Raw genomic sequence first — 15,690 nt, forward strand, 5'->3', positions numbered from 1 at the left:
ATTAGTCTTCATGACTATCATTGAGAATTACACTGAGGGAAGGGAAAGACTCACCAAAAGAGGGTTATTTAGGAAGACAGGGCCCCCCAGCCCACCCCGCGAGGTTCGGGCACCTGGCTCTTGTGTTCCCCCCACTCCCAACCTCCGCACCTTGTCCCCCACCCCGCTGCCCCTCTGGCGTGGCGCACAGACACCCCCACACACACTCCGCAGTCTCACGCGCACCGGACGAGAGGCCTGGGGCCTGGAGCTGGGCCTGGGACGCACCCCAGCCGCGCTCGAGGAGTGGGGGCCTGGGGGGCCGAGGGCCGGGTAGAATAGTGCGGACCTGGGTCCCAGTCCAGCGGCCTGAGCAGCAGCCTTCGAAGCAACCTCTGGCCGGCCGCCTACTGCCTCCACTCCATTTCCGACTCAGCATGGGGGGAAATAAGCCGCAGGGTCGGCCGCACCCCCCGCCCCACCCGTGAACCCCACCCCCACCCCACGGCAGAGCGGGGGCTGAAACGCCCACGCACGCAGACCCTGCGTGACCTCGGTGAAACCCCGATCAAAAAATGAAGGAAAAAGACACCCTAACTGCCACACAGCGGGCCTTGGTTAATCGATTTCTAACACCACGCGCGGTCCCCGCTCTCGGCCCAGAGGCTGCTTCTGCCGGGACTTCCTCTCTCGGGCTTGAGTCAGGAATTTTGAGAGCAACCTCAAGCCGCTCCGGCCCCCCCACCTTCCCCTCCAGCAAAGATGTTCTCCTTTGGAAACACTTAAGAGACACAAGACCCGGAGGACAGACAGCGCCGCAGGAACTTGGGTGGGCTGCAGGAGGGGACGCTGGACGGTGACCCCAGGATAGTCGCTGCTGCTCCCGGCCACCGAGCTCTGGGCTCTGGGGGAGCCCCACAGTGCTCGAGTTAAGGAGGATTTGGGCTCACTCTTCTGGAAGTCTGTCTGGCCAGCGCCTGTGGGCCAAGCTGGGGGCGGTACCAGGGTCCCCGGGGCGCACTGGGGCTGCAGAGCCGGTCACCGAGGCACCCTCCATTCGCGATTAACCGCCCCGGGCCCACAAACTGCTCTTTTTTCCCTGCAGGAAGGGACCTTGGCCATCACCCTCAATGGGGAAACTGAGGCCTTGAGTTAATGAACAATTACTAAAGGCACACATTGACAGGGCCGGGACCAGAGCCCAACTTCTCAACTTCCCTTTATAAAACTGGCCTCATTAAAAAAAAAAAAAAAAAAAAAAAAAAAAAGTTGCAAGAAACTTTTCTCAAACCAAGAGCCTTTCTTGGCCCTGAGAGGGCGAGGAGGTGTGTGGAGGCGCGCTCAGCCCACCTGTGTCTGGGTGTCCTCTCCAACATTCCATCCACCCATCCCTCCATCCGCCCGCCCAGCCTCGCTCCGCCGGCCTCGCTCCCCTGCGAGTCCCACACAAGCTTCGAGTCCTGAGCGCCCTGCACGGTTAACTAAACCGCCTTGACCCCGGCGCTATTTGATATTTGCCTCCTTGACACTCATTTAGGAGCTCGCAGCGGTAACGCAGACATTGGACAAGTCCAGCCTGAAACCGAAGCCCCGTGGAAGGGGGGGAGATGGGGAGAACCTGATAGCTGGAAACTCGTTTTCTCCAAAGGCTTTCGGGACATTTTAGCCCGGCTCCGGGTCCTCGGAGCGCCAGGGCGCCGCCAGTGCGGGTGTAAACGCTAAATGTTAGCTATTTGTTCCAAAGATTGGCATGAAAATCGACTCTTTCTCGTCTTCTTTTTTTCCTCCTTCTCCATCTTTCCTTTCCCTTCTCTTTCTAGCCCTCCGGATTCCCACAAATACTCATTCAACCAGTGGCTCCTCTAATGCGCCTTCCCTTCCCCTGCCGCCCCCTCCCCCCAGGTCAGAAAACTTCGTTGAAGAAAAGTAATCCAACAGTAAGAACCAGGAGGAGGCTAGGGGGACACTTTGCTGGTTTTGCTCCACTTCTACAGGCGACACTGTTTGCTAGGACCAACTCCCCTGTCTCCTCTTTTTCTAGACCCTTGCGTCTTCCTGCTTTTCCTTTCCCTCTGTCTCTCTCTCTCTCTCTCTCCATGTTCTTTTCCTTCTTTTCTGTGTGGGGGGACTTTTATTTCTTTTAAACAGCAATGGGCAGCATGCAACTGTCTAGCATATTAGAGATTCAGGGGCTCTGTGCTCTCTATTAAGGAGAGACGACCAGATGAGTAGATAAGAGAGTCACCTGGTTTCAAAAGTTCCAGTTTCTGCTTAAGGGGATCTACCCCACTGATCGTCTCCCTTGGAGCCCGGGCAGCGACCCCTTTGTTTTTTCCCAGGAGGGAGGAAGGGCCACAGAGTTGAGGCTGGCCACTCACCACTCTCCCCCAACCTCAGCCATGTTCCAGATCTCCAGCCCGACATCCTACAACCCCGCTCCCGAATTCTGTCAATCATAACCCGCTGATTCCAGACTCTCCCCTTTCCAAGAGGCTGGTCCCACCTCTCCTCACCCCCACCCACCATAATTCTTCATTTCTCTTATTCGTTCTGTCGCTACCTCTAGCTTCTTCCGTCGTAACCTGTTCAAACTCTGATTAGTGAAGCTTCATTCTCCTCACTCACGCTTTTCCCCAACCCCCCTCTCTTTCTCCCTCCTTCTTAAAAGATTTTGGAGCCAAGAAGATAAGATATGCAATCCTCTATCGGGAATCCTGTAATATTAAAGATCAAATGTGGCATCGGTGAAAGACCAAATGCAGAGAGAGACAAAAGGGGAGGCTGGGAGATGCTCATCAGCTAATTACAGCTGCAAATATTATGCAAATTTATCTTGGCACAGAAATGGAGCACGCAAGTTTAAGTGCGGAGATAATGCCGGAAAATTGAATGTTCATCTGGGCATGGGAAATGGCCCAGTAGGCTCCATTGGTCTGTTTCATCTAGGGAAGCACCGTTTTTATACTCCTATCAGATCATCTGCACTTCACTGGTTGGGCCTGAGAAATTAATATTACTTATAATTGATACTTGAAATTCTTGGAGTGATGTGTCCTAAAGAGAGGGAAGAGAGGAAGAGAGGAAAAGGAAGAAGGGGTAGGGGTGAAGAAGAGAAGGAGAGGGAGAGAAGAGAGAGGCAGGAGAGGGAAGTCATTCGATATTTAATACAAAATTGGAGCTAGACATCTGAAATGCACTGTGGTAAGGCCAAAGTGAACTGAAAGATAAAAGGAGAGTATTCCCCGAAAATCAGGTCTCTCCCTCTCTACTACCACCTAAAACCTGAAGTGTCTTTATCATCAAGATGCAAGTTTTTAAAATCTGTAATGATCTTGCTGCCTAGGTGTGGGACCGGCTCAGGAATTGGCACTTGAACTCCAGATAGCTGGGAACCTAGGTGATCCCAGGAGAGGAAAGCTGAATGGTGGAAAGCGGTGACTGACCAGGAGTCTTGTAGGTTGGAGCAGAGGACAAGTGGAGACGGCTCATATAGAACTTCACCCCTGCTTCTGCCCTAACTGCACCCCCACTTCCTTCATCGTGACCACCCGTGTTCAACATTCTTCAACCCACTCTAGAACTGTCTGGGAAATGACATTCCCAGGAAACAAAACCACATCGTCACACTTCAGAAGTAAATGTCCCCAAGTGTGGGGAGGAAGGGAGACAATCAAGACTATAGTGAACTGAAAAAACTCTTAAAAAAAAATAAAATAAAATCCTGGCCCTCCGCCCCACCTCCGAGTGCAAAATCTACCGCAACCTAGAGAAACCTAGAGAATTTCATACGTGAGTGTTATTTGGGTACATGCCATCCATCCAATTACCAAGAAATTATGATCTGACGTCAGGAGGAGCAATTGGAGAGCGAATATGTATAAATCTCCTCTCACTGGTTTGCATATTTGCAATGATTGTTTAATCCAAGCAACCAGAAAGTAATCAACAGGCACAAGCTTAAAGAGCAAATTACCAATGACTCCTGCCCCTTTTACTTCCTGAAGCCGAGAGGTTGCTAATGTTGTCTGTTGTTGGGAGGGGACTCCGGGTATAGCCTGGGATTCAATCCACCCTGAAAGAGGCAGAGTGTAAAGCCTGTTGCGTTTAGATGGCTTTTGTTCCTTTGGCGTTAGGGAAAAATACAAAAGAAACAAAAATGCCAATTATCGTAACTAATTAACCATTAAATGAGATGTGTGTCCTCTTCTTTCCAACTCTAAAATGGAGGGAAGATGATGAGGGTAGGTGCAGGGGGGATCTGGGAGAACAGGCAGATCCATCCACCACTCTGCTGGTGGGGGGAACCCTATGCACATTCTGCATGGGTTGACAGACAAAGCCAGAAGAGCTGACTATATAAATAAATATATATGCACTTTTAAAAAGAGAGCAATGAATAAGAGAAAACTGGAATTGATTTTCTTTTTTTCTTGTTTACTTGGAATGGGGCTGGAGTGGGCGGCGGTCAGGGTGGGAGCTGTGTGGGGACAGGAGATGGTGAGGAGAGAGGAAATCTCAGAAAAATTAACGTTATTGGTATCTTTCTATATAAAGATGCAAATGGTATTTTATCTTAACTTGGCTCTGTGCTTTAGTCAGTGTTTATGATTAATTATCTCCTTTTTCATAAAAATAAATCATGTTAAAAATTAGAATCTCCGGGCTGGGGAGAAACTAAGCGCTGGTTTCAGGTCGATCTTGTTAATTTCAGCCTGAAATTGACACACTAATTAAAGAGCCGCGTGGTAAGGCACGAGCAGGCAAGATTATACCCAGCTCTTTTTTTTTTTTTTTTATCAGATCTACCTTATATTTTCCCAATTAAAAACTGCAAAAAGCAGTTTCATTGCCCCAGGATAAAAAATAAGGGCCCCCTTTTCACAACGCTGGCCATCACTTTCTACCATCAGATTCATTGTGATGTATTAGATGCAATAAATTATCCCATGTAACAAAACATTGGGAGCTGAAAGGCAGATAATCTGGAAAGCAGAGATAAGGATTCATTATTCCAAATCATTATGAATCCAACGTTGCCTCTGACTTCTTTCTTAATCAGCTCCTCTGATCCTGGATATGTGAGCAGTACAGATAAGGAAAGAGTCGTTTATAATTCTCCACCTCGTCTAATATTTTAAAATAAAGTCAGAGGCAAGAAAACGCCATAAAACACTGGTGAGCAGGCAAGCGCCGAATGAAAAATCACTTCCATGTTATTATATCCACAGTAAGATTTAATTAAAATTCTCCACGTCCACGTGCTTTATTTTCAGATAGGATTTTTTCCCATCACATAATAATTGATAGGAATTTGCAAACGGGGCTATTTATTTAGGGTGCTTGGGTGGAATAGGTCTGATTTTTTTTTTTTTTAATTTCCAGTCACTGCTTTGTGAAACTTTTATTTGAGATGTCCCTGGTTCCTCACCACCCAGGCCCCCACCACGCAGTCCTGTACCGCTCACTCCCCCAACCCCACCCCCCCCCAGTGGTCATGGAAACATAGGCAAAGTCACAGACCTAAAAGTGGAGTTTAATAAAAATGTTCTGATAGAAAAAATGAAAAGAAAAATGAAAGAACTGGTTTTTCTCACCCCGACTCCTTTGCGCCCTCCCAATTCCCCCCATCCTACACATTTATAATGAAACAAATCTCAATGGGTGGAGTTGAAAGGCGAGAATTTTTAAAACCAGGTGAGTACTTAAGTGTGTGTTTTCATCTGGTAGAGAGCGCATGGGAAAGCACTAAACCGAGCTGAGGGTCTATCCAGGAAGGTAGAAAAATTGAAAGGGGCTGATGCTGAGGATCGATAGGCAGAAAGAAAAATATTACCTGTGTTTTAGGGGAAAGAAATGGGATGTGGAAAACCGGTAAGAATAAATACACTTTCCCCAGCCCTGCTTAGAGCAGCCATAAGTGGTCACACATTCTTAGAAAGATTGGAGATTCCGCTAGCGATTATTTCTCCCTACAGGGTCTCCTTTTTCTTTATCCAACAGGCGAACTTCCTATCTGTGTGGCCATCGCAGAGATCTGGGACACAGTGTTTCCATTATCATCAGTCATTTACTGAACCATCTTCTACCCCCACAGGCCCAGTGACTTCCTTTTATATTTAAAATCCAATCAAATGCCTTAGCCGTAGGAATTGTGGCCCAACACACCACAGGATTTAAAGCAGTTGATGCTCGTGCCAGTTGGGATGTTGTGATTGCCTCCTGGGAGCATCCCAAACCAGGCTCTGTCCCCAGGCCCAGGAGCCTCAGAACACTTCTCTACTAGGTTCAGCCTCTGAATCCCGGCCCAGGGAAGGATGATCGGTTGCCCAAGGTTAAGGGGTTCAGAAGCCGGTGGTGGGTGCTCCAGGGAAGGGGAAAAGGTATTAGGGAAGCCAGCAGCAGGGTGTGTGGGCCAGGGGTACAGGCAATAGATGAGGACCCCCCCCTCAATGTGACTGGGTAGCGGAGAGCTGGGTCCTTGCCTTCTGTACCAGACAAACACTCCTCAATGAAAAGGGTCCTTGAGAGTCCTGAGATCTTGGGAGTGGAACCACCCCGTCCCCTCAGACTTGCCAGCATGGACAGGCTCTTGAGCACCTGGGGTCCGCTGCTCCCCAGCATTGCACACAGCGCCCCTGAAAAACGGAGGGTGCTTTTGCTCTCTTGCACACACAGGTATATACACACGCACAGAGAGACCTGAACCGCGAATCAGCGAGCCAGAGCGGTAGCTTTTAAAATTCAGAAAGCGACTTGTAGCTTCACTAAGCAACATCTTGACAGTGTGCAGGGGCCGGTGTCCACGAATCAAGAATCAATCTCCAGCGTCTGACGGAACGACCAGCGCCTTTCCCGCACTGTTTGCTTCTCAGGATAAATTCTCTCCTTTCTTCACCCCCTCCACCCCCCAGCATCAAATCGCCCCCAACCCTCCCGGAAGAATTCGCCCTTGCATCCCCAATTAGCAGCAGGTTCCGCCCCTAAGTCCATCACGGCCACGAGCGATGCCCAGCTGGCATCTCTCTGAATCGTGCTCTGCCTGGCCATTAACCTGAAAATCAGCTACATTTTCATTAAGTCCTTTTACGCCCGAGTGTCTTCGGCGGCCGAATTTCCTTAATTTAAGCCTTCCTTTGCTAAAGACGGTATTGGGGTGATGGAGGAGCGGAGTATGCGATCAGATTTCTCAGTCCCTGACCCAAGCGTCACTTTAGACCTGGAGTCTAGCAAGTGCCCGCGTCAGCAGAAAAGGAACGGGGGAGAGGGGCCGCCAGACCTGCCGGAACCGGGCGGCGGGTCGCAGGCGCGCGCCGGGGACAGGGCGGCGAGGGCGTGGGTGGGAGGGGTGGCGGAGAGGGACTCGAGGAGCGGGGAGCGGGAGCCAGCCTTGGGTCCCAGGGGGTGCCGGGCGGGATGCCGGCGCTGAGCGGGAGAGGCTTGCCCGTGGGCAGCGCAGCCGCGGCGGGGGAGGGGGGAGAGGAGGGGAGCTTGCTGGGAGACGCGAAGGGCCCCACGGGGCTGGTGGACCGCCAGTCGGGGTACAGCTAACACCCAGGCCAGGGAGACAACTGTCGCCGTCTCCCGGGGCCCAGCGGCCCTATGCCCCCACGAGGCAGCGCTCGAGGACGAGCAAGGTGGTCTGGGGAGCCTGCGGGGCTCCGGAACCCCCGCCACCCTCCGCTCGCCGCCGGCCGCGGCCCTCCCGGCACAGCCCCCGTCGCCCCCTGGAAGGGGCCGGGGCAACAGGTCTGGTGAAAGCTGTCGAGCGAGTGACCTTCTCTCTTACGTCCTGGCGACGCGCAGCCCTGCCGACTCCGCGTCCCGGCGCCCAAGAACTTGGCTCCGCCGCTGGGTGGCGGAAGGCGGGAGGGAGCGGGCAGGGGGGCGGGGAGGGGCTGACTTCGTGACGCCAGGTGGGCTTCGGGGCTCCCTCAGTGGCAGGGAGACCCCTTCTCCTCTCCTGGCCCGGCTGGCAAATGAGAAGCCCCTCCGCCCCTTCCCTCGGCTAGGACCCGGAACCCCGACGGTGCGGAGCGGAGGGCGCAGGCATCTCCGCGGTGGGGCGCGGCCCAGGGGCTCTGAGCGGCTGCCGCGAGCCCCTCGGGGAGCCCCGAACGCTCTGACCTCCTCTCCCTAGCCCTCGCTCCAGCTTTACTCTCCCGCCGCACCCCTTGGCCCTCCCCACTTCCCTCCTCGGTTTGCGCCCCACCTCTGCGCCCCTCATTCTGTCCTTGCTGACCAGTGCCTCGTTCTCCCCCAACACCCACCCCTAAGGAACGACCACCCCTAAACACTTCGCGGCATGAAGCCGGGCTACTCCTTACTACCGAACTGGGGCCAGCGCAAGAAAGTTCTTAACTTCCTGGCCCAGCGATGGAGAAATTTTGTTGTATTTCTAACCAAAGATTTATTTATTTTTTAAAGTCAGTCTCCGTATTCTTGTTGTATAAATATTGTGAAGGGAAAACGCTACCTGTCAAAACGAACGGACCCTGACCTTTCTACCGCAATGTTTACGGGGTTTCATTTTACTCTTGGAGATATTTATTCGTGACAAATGTCCTCCTCCGTGGATTATTTTGATCTCCCACCAGCAGAAATAGAGTTGGTACAGGAGAAGGCTGGAGTTCGCTGGGTCTGGTGGGCAGACTAATGGGATAATGTTCCTTCAGACATTTTACTCCCGGAGCTACCTCTGATTCTCGCTCCCTTATCACACTCCCCTAGATGGTAAATTTCCCTCTTTTCTTCTTGAAAAGAGTTGGGACCCCTACAGAGTCTCCTTCCAAACCTCTACTTAGTGTGTGCACGGATATCCCTACTTCCCAACGTTTTTATGCCTGCCGTGAGGAGGGTGAAAGAGTACCAGCAAGCCCAGAGCCCAGTCGCCAACCATTCTGCTTTCCCTCACTTGCACGGGACACCAGGACCCAAGACAGATGTAGGCAGAGCACAGGCATTTTTGAGGCGTCGGCATAAACGAACAGGAGGAAGAGTCAGAAGGGAGAGGGAGAGCCCTGAGGGGCAGAGGCCCTGCTAATGGTGGCTAGGGGTTGTATCTCTAGGCGCTCCCACTGGGTCCCCACTGGCTCCAAAAATGGGAGGAAGAGACTCTGCCAAAGCTTTTCTATCTATGGTAGGTAATAACCCAGTCAACACTACTGATGACATTTGCAGTGTTGATTCTATGCCTGCCACAGACAGTGGGCTGTGTAGGCGCCAGGGGCTGGTCACATTTCAGGCCGTCTCCCCCCTCCCCCCCCCAACTCTGCCCGTTTCACACAGCCCTGATGTGTGGTTTGCGTGTTTGCAAAAGGGGGTGAAATCCATTCCTTGCTTAGTCTTCTTTCCTCCCTCCCTTTCCCCCTTCGCAACCCGGAAGAGCTCCGCTCTCTACAGTGAGCAGAAGGCGGAGGGAGGGGGTTCCTAGGAAGGATGCACATCCCCCAGGTTTCACTGCTTGCTGGAAGCCCGCGTGAGATGCAGTAAGCAGCTGGGGCGGTTAGGACTGCAGCGGCGGCAAGAGTGGCCAAGTCTGCCTGTCATTTCTGCCTTCGGATCTCCGGCAAGCCAGGGGAAAAAAAATAAAATAAAACACAGCTGGCCCGCGGGAGCAAGATACCCAGGTCAGTAAATATCGTTATCTTCTAACTCTGCACTTGCTTTCCCTGCTCCACGTGGAGAGAATTAAGAGGTCTAGACTGCGAAGGGACAGCTGCCTCCGGAAGAAAGTGAACTAGACCCCAGTCTTTCTTGCTTTTTTCTGGTCACTGGCAATCTTTGGCTTTCTGCAATGACCTTGGGCGAGCATGGTGTGTGCATGTGTGTTTGCCCTTGTTTGGAGGAAAGAGCTAGTAGAGCTAAGCGTGTGGAGAAAAACTAAACAGAAGTATGAGAGACGGTAGGAATGCTTGGGAAGGGCTGGACACCCATTTTCCACTTCAGGGAGGCAGACGACTGGGGAAAAGAACCCATTAGGGAGAAGCAGCTCAGCCTTCTCCCAAAGGTGGCTGCAGGGTCTGAGTGCAATTGCGTGTTTATTTCCCTCTGCTTACAAGTGTGTGCTTAGGCTCATTGTCTCTGCATATAATTAAAGAAACAGCTGAGCGCTGTGAGATAAAGTTGGAGTCCAGATGTGTGGGCATCTGGTACCCCTGGAGAGCTGGTGGCCGGGAGGCACCTTTGCTTCCAGGAGCACCCTGCATCAAGTGAGAAAACCACAACCTGTAAGAGAGGATGCCCAGTGTCGTGGGAAGCAGGATGGGCAGAAGGGGCAAGAATTCTACTTTCTTCTGGAACATCGGACCAACAGACCTCCAAGCAGTCAATCAGAGGCAATTCCCAACAAAGACAGAAATTGTTAAAATGCATGGGAATTTGAGTGAATCTGGATAGAGAGTTGCTTTGATACACTTTTTCTTCCTCTTGGAGTCCGCAGCCTGAGGAAACGGCCCCGGGAGATTCTGTCTAGGGACAGGGATGGAAAAGGAGTCTACCCCCCAGGATCTTCCGTCGGTTTGGTTCCATGTTTCTTGGCTATTTTCTCCTCCCTTGTTGCCCACATTCACTAGGATACTGGGGGAATGGATGGGAGCTTACGAACTTGAAAGCGGCAAATAACAAAGTAGCATTGGCAGCCCTCCACCCCTTAGTGGTTGTGGCAGAAAAGGTGTGTGTGTTGGGGTTGAGGGGGGAGTAGGCTGTTGGTCCTGTGGCTGGCTTGGGGGGCAGGGAGTCCCAGTCAGGCCGGTAGATTCCTTCCAGGATGTGAGATGCTTGCAGGGCCCAAGTGGCTGATTGTGGGGAGGAGGATTGCCATTAACACTTTTAAACGTCTCTGTGTGACTCTGAAGAAAGGAATAGTTTGCTGCCCATTTGAATGGGAAGGGGTATGGCGTCCAGGTCAGACAGACCAAGCCCCAGGTGGGTGTTTGGTCCCCGGGGCTCCCATTATTGATTCCCTTATGGGATCAAGGAGGAGGTCCAGCTTTCAGCTTCCAGACAGCCACCCTGCCAGGCCTAAGGTTCCTGGCTTGAGAACCCAGCTGGGTTCAGAGGACACGGGTGGGCGGCACTTGGTACACAATCTCCACAGTCCCATCCTCCATTCCACACAAGCAATCTCTGCCAGACCCCCGGGGGTGTGGGGGGAGCTACTCAGGCTTGGGGTTAGTTGGTCCTGCCCAAAGCCCAGAGACAGGGAAGGCTGCATTTTCTTTTATTGCTATTTCTACCCTGCCTTTTCGCAGCTGATATATGAGGTGGGGGTAAGTCGGGGGTGCAGTGAGTGGATGGGAGTGGGCGCCCCTGGGCACTCATTGGTGGAGCCTCCGTGTTGGGCCGCCCAGCAGCTCAGGGCCACACAGAGAGAGCCTCAGGAAGGGGCAGGTATGTGGGAGGCGGGTGGCTGAGAACCCCTCTTTCGGAATTTGGGGCGATTTGTGTCCGGGAACCCTGGGAGGTGGCAGGGAATTAGGAATCCTGATAAGGTGTGTGGGGGCAGAATCCCAAAGCCCAGTGTTCTCTAGCCCTGGCTTATTCTGATCATTTCTGGGCTGTACTGAGATGTTTGTCTCCTCCACCTCTGAGCCTTTTCGGGCAGAAATGTGCATTTGTTTTGTGGTATGTCTTTGTGTGTGGGCCAAATATTTCTGATCACCTTCTTCTTCATGGTTGGGGGACCCGGAGAGAGCTTAAACAACGGTGGTGATCAGGCCAGGGAAGCTCCGGAGCTGGAGGGCGAACCCCTTTTTGCTTCTGGTCGCTGGGCAGACTGGACTAGAGGGGGGTGGCAGCCGTGCTGCTGCCGGAGGATGAGAAAGAAATGTGGTGCCCCNGGGGGGGGGGGGGGGGGGGGGGGGGGGGTGTCTCCCTGGGCGTCCGTGGCTGCCGGTGGGCAGGCACATGTGTGTGGTTGCTATTTTGTTTTATATAACAAATTGCTTGAGGTCCACGAAGTGGCAGACGGCAGAGAGCCAAGCACGAGCCAGGGGCCTGGCAGGGAGAGGCGGCCGGGTGGCCAGGGTCCGGGAGGGCGCACGCAGGAAGCCGTCCTCTTCACACCTCGGAGCCCCGCACGTTCGCAGATTTTACGATGGGTTCTCCACGTGTCCAAAGGAAGACATGAACAATTCGTACTTTTAGAAGCTTGCCTCTATGGTCTCCTGATCTGAATGAAATCCTCTGCCCCCATTTTCCCTCTCCCTGTGTGTTGCGAACTCCCCTTTCCCTTGAAGCCCACTGCCGATTGTCCAGGAACAAACACACCCCAGTTTCCCGACTAATCCAGAGCGGTAGAAACGCAAGAGCTCCAAGATAAAGCCCTCTTCTTGTAATGCCAAATTTGAGTGGCCAGAGTCTCGTAAGGCGAGCCTTTGAGGCTCGGAGCCCGGGCGGCCAGGGGCAGTGAGAAGGCAGACGACAGACCCACCCGGGGCGCTGGGATGCCAGGCGGAGTGGAGCAGGTGGCCCAAGGGCACCCCTTCTCGTCCAAAAAATGCTGGGACCTGCCTGGAGCTCACATGGGTGAATCTTGCACTGCCGGCTACTTTCCTGGCTGCGGTGGCCGCCCCCTTCCCAGGGAACCCCAAATGGTTCAGCGGAATGGCCTGAGAACGCCCCCGGAGGAGAGCCTGAGTCTAGCTGAATAAAGGGCCTATGGCCCCGGAGGGACCATGCGACCCTCTGGAGTCCCTCCAGCCCTTCTTCCTCTCTCAGGGCTCCCACTGCGAGGAGGGAGGGGGCAGCTGGGAGGTGCGCCCTTCCTCCGGGGTGACTTGCATTCCTTCCGAAACATCCTCCAGGGGAGTCTTTTTCTTCTACCCAACACTGGGGCTCCCCCCAGTGCCACCCCCCAACCTGTGCACTGTTAAGCTCGAAAACAGAAATCCCCTGTCCTCTCCCTCCTTCCTCCCCCTTTCCGCTACACCCCTACCTACCTAATTTTTATCTCGGTACAATCGGGGTTTTTCCTCACCCGAGGAGAAGAGGGCATCAGCAGAGGGAGGGCCAGGATCCCCCGAGGCTGGAGGGCCCAACCTGGCGTGGGGAGTGGAGCAGGAGGGGGAAATCTCAGGAGGCATCTCCTCTCTCTTTGACTCTCCACGCATCTCTCGCTGCTCCTCCTGGCCTGGGCGGGTTTCCTTCCGAGTTTTAAACACTGATAGATGAATAAGCAAAAAAAAAAAAAAAAAAAAAAAAAAAAAAAAAAAAGTAAATCAAACCACCTACCACCCCCAAAGCGACGGCTCATTTCCCAGGGCAGGTAGACCCTAGGCCGGAGGCGGGTGGGCGTGGGAACCGGGAGGAGAGCTGCGCGTGAGGAACTCTTTTCTCCTGAGTACCCGTGGGTTTCCCCTTTGACGTTTCCACCTCCAACATGTGCCCTCTGACAGTGAATTTTGGGGTACCCTTTTTCTCTTTTTTCCCCAATTCCCCTGCTCGTAGAGTTTCACTTGGAAAGAACAGCCGGCATGCTCACTGCCTGCTTCTTTCTCATCACCTTTATCTCCCTACTCTCTGCATTTCAGTTCATGCGGGAAAGAGAAGGTTCCAACATAATATGTGTTTAACCTGCGCTGTCCCGGGGCGCCGCGTCCAAGCGGGCTCCCCTGCCATTTCACCCGTGCTGCGCGCGCCCGGCGGTGGCGCCTTGGGCCGTGTCCCCGGCGTAACCCTCCAGCCCGGCAGCCTGCGAGCTGTTTATACAGCTTTACCTGTGCTATTCTCATAACCAGTAAAAATCCTCGCCTGGCCATGGTAACCTAATCCGAGGGCCGAGGCAGAGGAGGGGGAGGTGTGTACGCGCCAGAGGGGGTTCTTCTCTTCCCGATTGGGAAGGAAATTGGGTGATGGAGGTGGGGGCCCAAGGGCTGAGGAGGAAGGCGGCCTGTTTTCCACGTCCCCGTCCTCTCTGCTTTTCTCCCTCTAACAGGCGTCGGGGACCGGCGCAGTGGTCGCAGCCAGGACGTGTGCTGCCAGCAGGCGCGGCGGCCCCAGAGGCCCCCCGCCAGGCTAGCGAGGCCCAGGACTTGTTTCCCGGTCCTGGATCAGGACCCGGTTGCTCTCGTCCCGCTTTCGGCTTGCTCCATTAGAACTCCCACACCTAAGACCAAACCACCAGGGAAGGGAGCCGGCACTTAACCAGATCCTCCCCACCGGCCTCTTCTTCCAGAGCGCCCCTGTGCCGGGCGCAGCCAGCGCAAGGAATGGAATTAAACGCCTCTTGGCGGTTATTGTCTCTCGCTAATTGCTCCAACAATGGCCACTATTAAAATGGAGACACCCAATTAAAGGCCCCGCCGGGCAGCGCTCGGCTCCGGGCGACAAACTGGCCGCCAGCCTGAAGCTTTCAGACCGCCCGGCCGCGAACCGGGCTGGTGTGGGGCGCCGGCGCCGGCCTCGGCACCTCTGGCCCCCACTTCCTCCCCAGATGTACAGCAACCACGGCCGGTTCACACCATTTTTATTGACCGATCGCAGCCAAAGAAGATTGATCGAGCTGGAATGGGAAGGGACTTCTCCTCCCCCCAGCCCCGGCTCGCCAGGGCCTCGGGGCCGCGCTCCAATTTCTGGCCTTCGCTGTAGCTCTGCGCCCTCCCTGCCCCCAGCCCCGCAGGTTCCCGGCTTCATTTTTGTCTTTAACTGCGCGGCCGGGTCCGCCCAGGCCGGCGCCGCGGCTCCGGGGGGAGGGACGCGGCGTCGCGGCCCGGCTCCGCTTCTTTCTCCTGCCTGCAAATATTTGCTGCCTCGCTGGAAATCCGACTATTTCGCGCGCGCTCCGCTTGCAAAGTCCTTAAGTAAACACGCTCAAATGACCGCCCCAGGCGGCCCGAAGCACGCTCACTCCCCCTGCGCCGGATTAGTAACTTTATGACTTAGACCCCGAGGCTCGGCTCTCTGGTTATCCCCCGCGGGCAGCGTGCGGGCGCCCGGGGCCGCTTCTCCCGGCACCTCGGCCCCGCGGAGCTCGCCTGGATGCGCCGGTCGCCAGGCTCGGGTGGGTGGCGCTGGCCGCGTGGATCTCCGCTCTCTGGGTCCTGCGACCCCAGGGGTGAGCCTGGGGGCACGCTCCTCCCCTCTGCGCCGCGGGCTCCGGTTCCTTTGTGGGACTGGGTGTCCCACTTCCATCAGGACTGAGCCTCCGCAGTCCCGGGAGGTCGGGTGGGAGGGACCTGTACTTGGGCATGTGTCTGGGGGTGTGTGTGGGTCCCAGTTTACCCCAACCAAGAAGAGAAAGTTAGGCTCCATTTCTTACCCTTTCCCCAAGAGGGCACACACACCCCACTCAACTTGACGCCTAAAGCAGCCGCCTCGAGGCCTGGCGTTTCAGATAGGCCAAGCTGGCTCCCGCCGCCCCACACACAGCCCTGGGCCCCGGCTCGGGGGCGGGGGCCGGTGGCGGCGCCGTCGCTCGCTTGGCTCCGGGATGCTTGCCCCCAGGGTCCCAGGCATCCAGGCCGTTCGACAGCCCCTTACCCTGGCGAGGGAGGCCTCGCGCCCTGCAGGAGCCTGGGGCCCTGCAGCGGCGGCGGCGGCGGCGATATCCTCCTGGGTCTCCTCGCTTCCTCCACCGCCGCTCCGCCGGCTGCTCCCAGGGAGGAGGGGAGACTCGCTAGACCAGGCCAGGGCCGGGGTTCCTGGGGAGGGGGCCGTCAGGGCGGCAGGAGGGCGCTGAGGTGTCTCTGCAGGAGGCCAGGATCCCAGCTTTGG

The 15,690-nt window shown here is 54.9% G+C and overlaps 1 protein-coding gene across 1 annotated transcript in view; it reads left to right on the top strand.

Moving 5' to 3' along the window:
* Positions 1-9,458: 9,458 nt before the first annotated feature.
* GATA3 (GATA binding protein 3) overlaps positions 9,459-15,690 on the top strand; it is a 28,680-nt gene continuing 22,448 nt past the window's right edge. Inside the window, exon 1 of the mRNA XM_019800439.2 lies at positions 9,459-9,605. The gene's annotated coding sequence lies outside the window, so the exon portion shown is untranslated. The remainder of the gene's footprint in view (positions 9,606-15,690) is intronic.

The sequence above is a fragment of the Ailuropoda melanoleuca genome, chromosome 15 (assembly GCF_002007445.2).
Source record: "Ailuropoda melanoleuca isolate Jingjing chromosome 15, ASM200744v2, whole genome shotgun sequence".
NCBI lineage: Eukaryota > Metazoa > Chordata > Mammalia > Carnivora > Ursidae > Ailuropoda > Ailuropoda melanoleuca.